Source organism: Ovis canadensis, chromosome 24, assembly GCF_042477335.2.
Source record: "Ovis canadensis isolate MfBH-ARS-UI-01 breed Bighorn chromosome 24, ARS-UI_OviCan_v2, whole genome shotgun sequence".
Lineage (NCBI taxonomy): Eukaryota > Metazoa > Chordata > Mammalia > Artiodactyla > Bovidae > Ovis > Ovis canadensis.
In genome coordinates, this window is record NC_091268.1 from 56,819,715 (window position 1) to 56,832,204 (window position 12,490).

At 56.2% G+C, this 12,490-nt stretch overlaps 1 protein-coding gene across 10 annotated transcripts in view; it reads left to right on the top strand.

Moving 5' to 3' along the window:
• The first annotated feature begins 2,955 nt into the window (after nucleotides 1-2,955).
• Nucleotides 2,956-12,490, top strand: part of CHLSN (cholesin) — a 64,781-nt gene continuing 55,246 nt past the window's right edge. For 2 of the 10 annotated variants that reach the window (XM_069569703.1, XM_069569700.1), the window contains exon 1: nucleotides 3,725-3,892. The gene's annotated coding sequence lies outside the window, so the exon portion shown is untranslated. Of the gene's footprint in view, nucleotides 3,978-4,123; nucleotides 4,335-10,784; nucleotides 10,972-12,490 lie in introns of those variants that run through there. The other 8 variants (XM_069569681.1, XM_069569685.1, XM_069569695.1 and 5 more) reach the window with 8 other exon arrangements.

The window sequence follows — 12,490 nt, forward strand, 5'->3', positions numbered from 1 at the left end:
CTCGTTCCCATGCTTGTTCTTGGTCGGGCTTCCACATTCAGTCTTTGCAGCGATGCTACGGCCCAATCTGGAAGGTGGGTTCTGAAGTGAGTTTCCGAAGCGGTCTCCGTTTTCCAGGTTCGAAGCTGCTCAGCAAGGACTGTGGATGTGGGCCTAGTCCTGCAGCTGCCCTGAGACGGGGGTGCCGGGGGTGTCGGGGGTGTCGGGAAGGCGGCGGGAGGGAGACAAGTCTGACCTTCCCACCTGGTCAAGTGTGAACATCTGAGGGTAAGTGCTGACTTACTGCAAGGCTGCGGTCAGCCACCGCCGTGTGCTGCACAAGGGGAGTGGGCGGCGTGGAAGAGCCGAGGGGAGCGGGGAGGGGCTGCGAGGGGAGCGGGGCCGCGGTGGGGGTGCGTGCAGGCGGTTGCTGTGCGGAGACAGCCCACCACCGGAGGGGCCACGACGGGGCCGCTTCGGCGCCGTCGCTCGGTCCCCTCGTGCTGGGAGGCGGCGTGGGCCACGTTTAACACGGCTGTCGCTCATTTACAGGGTGACTTGGAAGTCGCTGGTTTTGAGTGGGGCCCAAAGGAAGAGGTCAGTTTGTAGTACAGACGGTCCTGCACTTGGGTCACGAAACTCAGAAGACCTGAGAACCACACGCCTGCCTAAGCAGCTCCCGATGCGCTGTGGGCACGGTAGACACGCAGTTGGGGCTGAGCCCCTGACGGGGGCGCCGTGTTAGCCCGTGACTGTGGGACCCTGGACCAGGTCCATTTCACCTGCACCGTTAATCAAAGTCGTTTTAAGACTTTCTGTTCCTCGAGGCCTCACGGGGCCTGGACGATGAGATGCTCACCTGAGTTGTTTCCCAGGAGCTTGCAGTCAGCTGGGCCGGGTTCCAGCTGAGCTGGTTAAGAGTGGACAGGACCTCCGAACCTCCAGAGGGCAAGCACGAGTCTCCTCTCCACAACCTTTGACATCAGAGCTGAGAACTTCACCCCTAGTCTCTAAATGCCTCCACTTTTGAACATGCAGAGACCTGTGGTGAGGTTAACACCTTCATGGACCGAGATTATCCCAGCTTTTGCCCACCTCCCTGCGCTCCCCACCCATCCGACCTCAGGCCGCCCTGCTTCTCTGGGCCCCTTGCCTTCGCGGAGGTGGAGCTAAGGTTTGTTGTTCCCTCTCCCGCTTGGCCAATTTCCTGCGGACTTCGGCATTTTGGCTAGCTGTGCTTCCAGCAAAGTGAGCCTGGTCGACGAGGCTCTGTTGGGTGGGTGTGGCGCAGTCCAATGCACACTGACGGTGCTGATTTTCTTGGTTTTCTGTCCCATTGTTTGTCTCCGGGATGTAGCTGTTTTCTGTTGACTAGCGGTCCTGCTATATGAGCAGTTTCCGTTTGGGGTGTGGGACCTGATGGTCTTCTAAACTTGACCTTTTCCTCTTTCAGCCCACAAGCAGCACCAACAGTAAATCCCGAATCGCTCAAATGCAGTTTCAGAAATTGAGATGAATTCAAGGTGGAGTTTACGCATTGCCTGCAAGAGCTGGTCACTCTTTATATTCATGCCTACAGGGTAGCCGTTCAGGATTTCAATGCAAAGATGTGACGCTTACAAGAACCCTTCCTCTTGGCAGCCCTAGCCTGCAAAGCTGACAAAATCTTTGTTCACATTCTCAGCCTTTCAGTTTCTTCCGGAATTGAGTGAAAAATGGTTCTAACTGAAAGGCTTACTTCTCTAGGTTTCCCCTCTTCGCCTTATTTATCGGCCCATGTCATCTATATATATATTATATATGTCTTGTTTTATATATGTGTGTGTGTGTTAGTCATTTTTTCAGCTATTTTCAATGGGAGGCTTTCTGGGAATCACCGCTCCCTGTTTCCAAACCAAGCTCTACTGCTTAGGGTGGCGGTAAAGCCGACCTACTGACACTGGGTTGTGGTGAAGGGAAACGCAGTGTTTGTTGCAGGCGCCAAGCAAGGAGTCCCAGCAGCTGGTGCTTAAAAGACCTGGATTCCCTGAAGGCTTTCTTTACAAACAGTGAGGGAGAGAGCTGTGGGGTGTGCGATCAGCTTCACATTCTTCTAATTGGTTGGTGGTGACATGCTCAGGACTCAGCATCGTCAGTACCCCAACCAGTCTGGGTCTGTGTGCTTGTGATCAGCACACAGCTCAATTCCCTCAACTTCCGGGGCTTTCAGCAGCTACAAAATAGCTAAAAGGACATGGCTCAGAATATTACCTATAGCTCTTGAGGGGAACTAAAGGTCCTTGGCTTTGTTTAACGTCTATTATTTCATCTTGCTTGAATGTTTTCCTCTCTGCATTTTCTGACTTCTCAGATTAAAGTTATTCATTTTTTAAGTTTTTCTTCAGACAAAACGGAGGCAGTGGACATGGAATGGGGGAGGCCTGTACTGGGGAGATCCTGCAGGGTCCTGCTCGCTGACAGGCCTAGGAGGCTAAGGCTTTTCTACAGACAAGCAGCAGGTGGGGCACATAGGCTGGGTAAGTGGGTGGAGTCTCTTCCCTTCCAGGAAGGCTCCATAGGGTCCTGTTGCGTTACAATACACGATAACCATATTTGTATTTTATACCCTATAATATTTAAGCTTGTATGTGGATGAGAACTTCATTTTTCAGTGATCGTGAAGTCAGCTTGAGCAGCTTGAAAACGGAATGGTTCTTCCTAGAATCGGTAAATTTGAACATGCTTATACCGGTGGCCCAGTCTCCTTATATGCAGGAGAGGCAAGCAAGGTGTCTTATACAATTAGAAGCAAGTTAGTTGTCCGTAGAGAGCAAAACTAGAAAGTCCTGGCTTGCTGCCCTATCTTCCACCCCAGGAAGCTCCCTTGATGGCACAACCCCGTCCAGCTGTCCCCACCTCACTGTCCCCAGCTTATAAGTCCGCCCAACCAGCGGGGGGCGAGACTGTTCAATATTTCTAAGAGCCGAAAAATGATTTAACACGTGGTTGGTTTCATCGGCGTGGCGCCTCCTCGGACTTCAGACGCCCCGGGGGGTCGGGCCGCATCCACCTTTATCCTCTCTCCAGGGACCTAACTTGGGTTTACAGGTGTCTGCAGACACACCGCTGCACCGGCAACTTCGCGAGCAGGCGCAACGCTGTGAGCGGGGAAGTGGAGGTGGGACGGGGTGTTCCCCTGCCCCCACGTTCTGCTCTATGGACACATCGGGCGCGGTGACACACCACGTCCCAAACAAGCACCCTCGAGCGAAGCTCCCATCAAGCTTCAAAACCCCCAGTTCACACACGGCTGGGGTGGGTCACGGTGACGTTCAAGTTCAGGCAGTGACTGCAGCCCCCTCCCAAAGCCCGGGCATGGCAGACCCCAGGAGACCAGGCCCCGGGGCGATGGTGGGGGACAACCTCGCAATCCTGCGCCCACTTTTTAAGTGACAGGAGTTAAAATCTACATCCTGCTTGAGACTAATTCTCGTGGACCGACCTGCGCTGTCCGCTTTGCGCCTGGGAACCGGCGGGGCGCCACTGGCGAAGCCGGAACGCGGAGGGTTGCCGGGCAACCGGCGGCTCCCGGCGCCCAACAGTGACGCCATCGGCCCCGCCCCGCCCCACGCGGCCGCCCCTCTCCATTGGTCAGAGGGGAGACGGAGGCGTGCCTCGACCAATAGGCGGCGCCGCCCCGGGGGGCGGGACCGAGTTTCCTGGGCGTCGAGTCTGCCGGAAGCGGCGTCGACGGCCACGCGCAGGTAGGGGAGTGTGGCGCGCCGCGGGGTTGGGGGGGTGGCCCCCGCGTGGGCGCGGGGCCGGCGCGGCCGCTGGGAGTGCGCGGGGGACCTGGCCGTCTTCCTTTCGGCGGCCCGCCGAGGGCGCGGGGGCCAGGGCGTCGGCCGCGCCGGGGGGTCCCCGCCCCCCCTGGGTGAGTCCCGCGTGTCCGCGCGGCTCTAGTCGGAAACAGCCCGGAGCCAGCGAGGTCGCCTGAGGCGGGTGGGACGCCGGTGCTTGTGAGGACAGAAAACTGCGCGACGCGGCGGGGAGACGTGGGGCGGGGCGCAGGGCCGGGGCGGGGAGGGGAGCCCGCGGAGAGTCCCGGCGGAGGTGGGCCGAGCCCGGCCTGGGTACTTGACGCGCCCTGCCCGGGCCGGGGGCGGAGACGGCCGGAGACTTTTGAATGGCCCGGGAGCAGGGGCGGTGCAGGCCCACTTCTGGGCGCGCTTCGGGAGTGGGGTCAGGGGGGTTCACCGTGGGGCGGCCGGGTGTTTGCGAAAGAGTTGTGGGTGACACCAGGGTTTTTGGCTTGAGCTGAAATCTTCATTTTACCAGATGGCCTTTGAGGGGACAGACCTTGCCAGGGAGATCAGGTTTGTGGAGGATGATGGGCAGTGTGGATTTGACACGTCTCCTGTGAGACAGTGTGTGTGTCGGTGATACACAAGGGTTGGCAGCGTGGTAGTGCGGCTCAGTGAGCAGCGTGGGCGTCAGCAGCCCCTGGCTGGTATTTAAAGCCGCAGGGCTGGGTGAGATGGAGGGAGTGAGAGTCAGTGGAGAAGAAGGGAGGCCTGAGCCGGGGCCCCTTGAGCATCCGCGGGCAGGGAGGTGCAGAGGTCCAGGAAGGGAGGAAGGCCAGAGAGTGTGTGGGGGCGGTGGTGGGAAACGGGGAAGAAAGGGCTGTTGGGAAGAGGGGCAGGTGTGTGGCAGATGCTGCTGTGAGGTCAGGTGCGTGCAGTCAGGGACGAACAAAGCCGTGCTGGACTTGGCCTAATGGGTGAGGCCCCGTTTTAATCGACGGTAGCTACTGCAACAGGCGGAAGTCTTGCGAACTGAACTCGCCTTGGATTTGTGCAGGGAGAGAGTGTTTTAAAGGGAGGGTGGGAGGTGCAGGGGCGGCACCCTGAAGAGAGGCATGGAGCTGGAGAATTGTAGTGAGCAGACTCGGGCCTCCCTCTGAGGGAGGAGACGCCTGCCCTCCCCCAGCACACAGGCCCTGCCTTCGGACGTTGGCAGGACCCTCTTGGTAGCCTTCGGTTTTCTCAGGCAGGAGCTTTCTAGGGGGGCCAGAGTCGCTGTAAGTAGTCACTGGGGGCTCAGCTGGCAAGAGTCCGCCTGCAATGCGGGAGACCGGGCTTCGGTCCCTGGGTGGGGAAGAGCCCCTGGAAAAGGGAAAGGCAACCCACTCCAGTATTCTTGCCTGGAGAATTCCATGGGCAGAGGAGACTGGCGGGCTCCAGTCCGTGGGGTTGCAAAGAGTCAGGCACGACTGAGCGACTAAGCACAAGGTAGCCCAGAGTCACTGTAAGATGTGGCCCTGAGCTGCTAGAGACTGTTTCCGAGTCTTTGCAGGCCCAGGTTGAGGCCCGATGAAGGGAGGGTCCAGAGGAGGCTGGCCAGAGTTTGGTCGGGAGAGCCTGTTAGCAGACGGGCGTCATTAGTGGTCTCAGAGCCTTCTGGCCAAGTCAGGTGGCCGCCTGATGAGGGAGTGGCTGGGAGGAGAAAATGGGCAGCTCCCAAGGGTTTTCTTGTAGAAAAAACAGCAGAATCAAGGTGGAGAGCGTGTGGGATCAGAGTTTTCAGATGTGAGACCCCGTTGTTGACTCTGTAGAAGAGGTTCGCCCACAGGGGAGGGAATTGCTTACTGCCGCGGAGGCCCCTGGAGTCAGAGCCTGTAGAGGCTCGGGTTCTCCACTGTAGGGGGAGAGGGGCGGGTCCGTGCGGAACTTCTGTAAGCTCAGTGAGCCATCGGGAATCAGCAGGGGAGTGGAGGGTGTGTTGGAGGTCTGAGAGCCTGTGAGGGGAGAGGATGAACTGGTCATCTGGGTGCGTGGCCACAGTCAGGAAGCAGGCTTTGCTGGGCATCCCTGGGGGCGGGTCTTGTGACTGTAATGGGAGATCGATCAGCTTGGTCCTGGGGCATCTCTGGCCAGGCAGCGGCAGGAACTAGAGTGGGGGTTCTGCTGGGCAGGGAGCTGAGCATGTCTAGAGAGGCACGGTTGTAATGAGGTCGGAGCGGGCATGAGAGGCGAGGAGCCTTAGCACGTGTAGGGGCGTGTCGAGGCAGCGGCCGCAGGTCCTGCAAGGCTAGAGGGTCCCTGAGCCCCAGGACACCCAGAGGTCCTGGCTGGCAAGAGGCAGGGTGGGCTCACAGGGGTGGGCTCACAGGGGGATGCTCACAGGGGGTTGCAGGCTTTAGGTCACAGGAGCGGGGCCGTGGGTTCAGGGAGCAGAAGCTGGAGGTCGTTCTCCTGAGCGGGGCTCGGCATGGTCCGGGTCGGGTGGGTGGGAGCACGGCCGTGTCCTGGGCAGGAGCTGGGGCTCCGGGCCCTCGTTCCTGTGGCTCTGTCCGGGGGGGCCTCCCTGGGTCTGCTGCCTCCCATCAGAGGTGACTTAGAGGTGACTTAGATGTGCCAGGTGAGAGGGGACATCGGGGGCTACGAGTGATGCTTTCAGATTTTGAAAAGGGTTTTTCTCCTTGAGGCGGACTTGCCTTCCCAGGTCCCTGGCTCTTCTCTTGGGCGCAGCTGGGCAGCCTCGGCCTGTTGCCGCTGCCTGTCTCGTGGGTGGCCAGGGCCCGCCCACGCTTAGCTGTCTCCTCCTGTTGGTCTCCCCTGGGTTCTCGGCCTTCTGTTGGGGGGCTATTTGCTCGTTTCACTGAACACTTTTGAGCTGATATCTTAAAATGTCTTCTTTTTCTTTTTTTGGATACTCCAAGTGTCTCGTGGGATCTTAGTTTTCTGACCAGAGATTGAACCCCGACCCTCAGCAGCGAAAGTGCAGAGCGCTAACCAATGGGTCGCCAGGGTATTCCCCCAAATCTCTTTTCTTTTATTGTAGAAATTGCTGGGAAATAAAAAGGAAAAATAATTCTCTTAATTCTATCCCCTAAAATGCTACTGAGTGTATTACCCTCTGTTTTCTTCTTGTGCGTATCTGTGTACAGAGGTTCTTACGGACGAGGGTCGTGGCCCGCGTGCTCCGGTCTGCGGCCCGTCCTTCCGCACTGTGCTGTGCTGTGAGCGCCCACCCGAGGAGGGAGCAGCGGCCCGCAGGCGTCCGTGGGTGTGCGGGCGCGGTCCTTGGCTGCCAGCGTTGTGCGTGTCTCAGTCTGCCGCTGGACACTTAGCGTGTTGTCCGCTTTTTAGGGTTAGAGGTGGTGTCATCCTTTATATCAGGTCATTATCATCCGTATATAAATCTCTGCCCATGATTATTTCATTAGGGTAAGTTCCTTTATGTGGAATTACTGGGCCAAAGCGTTTGATTAAATGTTACCAAAGATTACCAGATCCCCTTGAGGATGGCTGTACCAATTTACTCCCCATCCGCCGGGTGTGGCTCCTGTCCTTCTCATCATCCTCCAGCTAATACTGAGTAATGGAACTTAAGAAATCTTTGTAAAAGACATTTAATCTGTCAGATTAAGTCAGTGATGAGCGCGTATGGCCCAGAAACTCGGTGGTCCTGGGCCTGCACGTGAACCAGAGGCGGCTGCTGCTCAGAGGCAAGCGGCATCGGCTCCCCGCCGCTTCTCCTGGGTTTCCTGCAGAGCAGGCAGACTGGGCAACTTTCTTTTTCTTTAGACTTACCGATTATAGGCCCAGTCTGGTGGTCTGCCCAAGAGGAGTGCCTCGGTGTCCCCCCATGCCTGTCCTGTGGCCACAGGACGTGCAGGGCTCAACACGCATGAAGCACCTGGAACAGGGCCCAGCACACGGGAAGCTCTGGGTCAGCACTGGGTTTGGTGGTGACCACAAGGACAGTTAGCTTTAACACCCATCCTTCCAGACCCTCCCCACCACCAAGTATAGGAAATCTTAAGTTGGGGTTGCTCGTGGAAGTTAATCTGAGTCATTGGGAGTTTTGCAGAAAGGCCTGTAAGGAGAGAACACACAGCGAGGGGTCTTGGCGCGGGGACGTAGCGCCGCCAGGCCACCCATGATGGTGGGCGGACAGAGTCAGGGCGGGGAGGTCCCGCCTGGCCGCGGGATGCGAAGAGCGCCCTTGACGCTGCAGAAGTGTTTGCTGGCGTGGTGGGGGTGGGCGACGGGCTTTCCCCTTCGTTTATGCCCCTACAAACAGCACCGAGGCTTTCTGTGTTTTCACTTAGAGCAAATAACGGGGTTAGCAGGTTTTTTAAAGTATGTTCACAGGGTGTGTGACCGTTACCGCAGGCTAATTTTAGGACATGTTTCTTCTCCGGAGGAAGCCTGGTACCAGCATTCACCGCACTGCGCCCCTTGCCCAGCCCCAAGCCCCTCGTCGGTCTCTGTCATTTGCTTCTTCTGGACATATCATGTACACGGCATTACGCCGTCTGGTTTTCGCAACAGGCGTCCCACTTGCAAGCCTTCCATGCTCGTCCATGGAGCAGGGTTCAGTGCTTCCGTTCTCCTGAATCCCAGCTCATCTGCCAGCTGATGGGCCATCTCGGTCGCTCCTCCATTACGGATACTGTGGCTGTTGCTGCTGCGGCCAGCTGTGTTCAGAGTTCACGTGGATCCGCTCATTTCCCCGAGTACGTCTGTCTGTGTCGTCCCGGGCCACGTGACTGTGTGACTTGTTGAGGAACCGGCAGACTGTCCCACAGTGTCCATGCTGTGTTCTGTCCACCAGCAGTGACCGTGGGCTGGCCTCTCAGCGTCACCGACGCTTCCCAGGTCGGTCTGATGCCGGCCGTCCTCGGGCTTGTGAGGGCCGTCGTCTGATCCGGGCTTCCCTGATGAGGACCGGTGCCGAGCTCCTCATGGCTTCCTGTCCAGCTGTATCTCTTCTTTGGGGAAGTGTCCGTTCAGACCCTTGGTCCATGTTTAAAGTGGTCTGTCGGCCTCTCTTATGGAGTTGTGAGCTCTTCATTAGTTCTGGGTGCGAGCCCCTTGTCAGATATGAATTGCAGACACCTCCGGTTCTGTTGGTTGATTTTTTACTTTCTGGCTGACATCATTTATAGCACAGAATTTCCAATTCTGACACATTCAGTTTATCTTTTTTCTTCTGCTGTGTTTTTGGTGTCATGATGAAGAAACTGTTGCTTAATCCAGGGTTTGGAGAAGGAAATGGCAGGCCACCCCAGTGTTCTTGCCTGGAGAATCCCAGGGATGGGGGAGCCTGGTGGGCTGCTGTCTATGGGGCCGCCCAGAGCCGGACACGACTGAAGCGACTCAGCAGCAGCAGCAGCAGCAGCCCAAGGTTAGGAACTTGTGTGTGTGCGTGCTGAGTCACTTCAGGCGTGTCTGGTTCTGTGGCCGCGTGGACGGTAGCCCTCCAGGCAGGAACACTGGAGCGGGTCGTCTCGCGCCCCTCCAGGGGACCTTCCTGCCCAGGAGTCGAGCGTGTGTCTCTCAGCTTCCTGCACTGGCAGGTGCTTCTTCCCCGCTCGCGCCACCCGCGAGGGCTTCCTTCCGTGTGCTCTGAGAGTGCTGTAGTTTCAGCTCTACGTTCAGGTTTGATCCGTTGTGAGTAATGATTTCTCTATGGCGTGAGGAGCGGTCCCGCTTCATTCTACGTGTGCCTGTCCAAAAGCCCCAGCGCCGCCTGTCGAGGAGACTGTTCTTCCCGCTGAGTCATTGTGGCCCCTTGTCGACCGCAAATGTAAGGGAGTGCCGTTTCCTACAGCAGATAGTCCCTGTCTCAAAGGTCTGCGTCGCCATCTCTTGGGACTATTAAAAGAAACCTTTGTACAGTATGGAAAAGACTTTTCTCCCCATTTTTAGCAAATAGACGTAGTGCTTAAGCTTTCTGATGCTAACTCAGAATGCATGCAGGTCTGACTCACTTACATGGTAACAGCGTGTGAATTTTCGCTAAGCCTCTCTTGCTTCTCCAACAAGGTAATCGGCTGGCAGAGCCCTTTGTCTTTTCAAAACCCTGGGTCAACAGTCTCATTCTTTCAAGATTTCTTATTACACTAATTGAAACTTGTAGCCTCTGGCTTGGGGTACTTTCCTGATATAAGGCTGAATTTTGCGCCTGCAGTTTTCCCATCGCACGGTGGTGAGATTCTCTTGGTGTGCTGGAGGCATCGTGGACCCAGGGGGGCAGAGGGCCTGCTGCCTGGGCTCCGTGTTGTCCCGCCTGTGGCCTGTGGGTGTCTGGCTGGGTCGTGGGTGCAGCTTGGTACCGCGGCTCCCCTCTCTCTTTCCTCTGCAGACAGGGAATCTTGAGGTGCTCTGGCCGTTCTTCAGAGAGAGTGGTTTCTGGGCCCTTTGCCTCAGGCGCCCTTTTCATAGTCGCCGCTCTCCACAGCCCTTGCCTTCATCCTGTTTTTGTTTGCATAGCATCATCCTCGTTTCCTGACCTGTTTGTCTCTCCAAGAGAACGTGAGCCCTTGGGAGCGGGTCCTCTGGGCCACGTGGTCCAGTCTGGAGCAGCGCCTGCACCTGGTCGGCACCTTTGCGGAGAGAGCAACTGGCCAGTGGCGGGGGTGGCGCCCGCCTGGGGGGCTGCTGGTGACCTGGGCACGTCCTGCCTGCTGGCGTCCTGGTGGCATCTGTCCATCTGCGCCGCGCCGAGTCCTCAGTGAGGCTGATGCCTTGGGCGGGGCGGGACAGGCAGGTGGCCCCTTGGATGGCGCCTGGCCCGGGGCCTGGGCACGTTGCTCTCACCCCCTCTGTCCGTGTGGCCCCTCAAAGAGGCCCCTGCTGCTGTCCGCGTCTGCTGCCTCTCCTGGCGCCTGCTCACCCCGCCTGCTGTGCTTTCTCGGCAGCGTTTGTCTCTGTAAAAGCATTGACTCGTTCACTCCAATGGGCCTGGACGTCACGCTCGAAGGGAAGCTTCTCAGTCAAGGCTCTTACTTCCCTTGCTCTTTGCTCTGTATTCAGCCTCCGGCAGTGCCTGGCACAGAACCAGCCCTCGATAAACACTTGTGGAATGAGCGAGTTACATGTTTGAGCCTCCGTGCGGGAGTCCAAAGTGTATTCTGGTGTCCGAGGAAGAAGGCGTTGGGTTTGTGTCTGTTCCCGTGCAGTTAGGTGTCCGAAGTGAAAGTACCTCTATTCTAGAGACGTGGTATGTGTGTTGTGTGTATAAAACGTACGTGTTACGTGCTTATGTCTGTCTAATAACATATATGCACACGCAAAGATACACGTATACATGACGCCGGGGCGTGAGTTTAGAACGAATAATGCAAAGTACATTCTTGTAATTTGTTAGAAGGGAGTTGACTTTAGTAGGACTTGTAGACAGAGTTTTGAAGGACTAGGATATTTTTTTAAGTGAAGTTTTTCAAGTGTGAAACCTTGATAAGAAGCAAAATAAAACTGAGCTGCAGGGGTCCGGGAAAGTCCCTTGCAGTCCAACCCTAGGGATAAAGGTGAAGGTTTGGTTGTATCCGTCACACGTTTGCCTGTGAGTCCGTGTGTAGCTTTCTCTGCTGTCTTCTTAAACACGTCACTGTAGACCACCCTGGCGTTCTGTCCCGCCTGCGTCTGTAACACTGCCCATGGGGTCCAGTGATCGGGAGGGGTTCCCTCTCCTGGTTTCTGCTGAACGACTCATCCCCTACTTGATCGATGTGTGAGGAGGGCTGTGTGTGTGTGTCTGTGTCTGTGGCTGTGGTTTGCACCAGCTTTCTGTGTGTGTGTGTCTGTGTGTGTGTGTCTGTGTGTGTGTGTCTGTGTGTATATGTCTTTGTGTGTGTCTTTGTGTGTGTGTTGTGTGTCTCTGTATGTGTGTCTGTGTGTTGTGTGTCTGTGTCTCTCTGTGTGTGTGAGTATATGTCTGTGTGTGTCTGTGTATATGTCTGTGTGTGTCTTTGTGTATGTGTTGTGTGTCTCTGTGTGTGTGTGTGTTGTGTGTGTGTATATGTCTGTGTGTCTGTGTGTGTGAGTATATGTCTGTGTGTGTCTGTGTGTCTCTGTATGTGTGTCTGTGTGTATGTCTCTCTGTGTGTGTGTGTTGTGTGTCTGTGTGTGTTGTGTCTCTGTGTGTGTCTCTGTGTGTGTCTGAGTGTTGTGTGTGTGTATATGTCTGTGTGTGTGTCTGTGTGTGTGAGTATATGTGTGTGTGTCTGTGTGTGTGTGTCTGTGTCTGTGTGTGGTTTGCACCAGGTGTGTATGTGTCTCTGTGTGTGTTGTGTGTCTCTGTGTGTGTGTGTCTCTGTGTGTGTGTCTCTGTGTGTCTGTGTGTCTCTGTGTGTGTTATGTGTCTCTGTATGTATGTGTGTTTGTGTGGTGTGTGTGTGTGTGTCTGTGTGTGGTTTGCACCAGGTGTGTATGTGTCTCTGTGTGTGTTGTGTGTCTCTGTATGTATGTGTGTCTGTGTGTTGTGTGTCTGTGTGTTGTGTGTCTGTGTGTGTGTTGCGTCTCTGTGTGTGTCTGTGTGTTGTGTGTGTGTATATGTCTGTGTGTGTGTCTGTGTGTGTGTCTGTGTGTGTGTGTCTGTGTGTGTGTGTCTGTGTGTGTGTGTCTGTGTGTGGTTTGCACCAGGTGTGTGTGTCTCTGTGTGTCTGTGTCTCTGTGTGTGTTGTGTGTCTCTGTATGTGTGTGTGTTGTGTGTGTGTGTGTGGTTTGCACCAGCTCTGTGT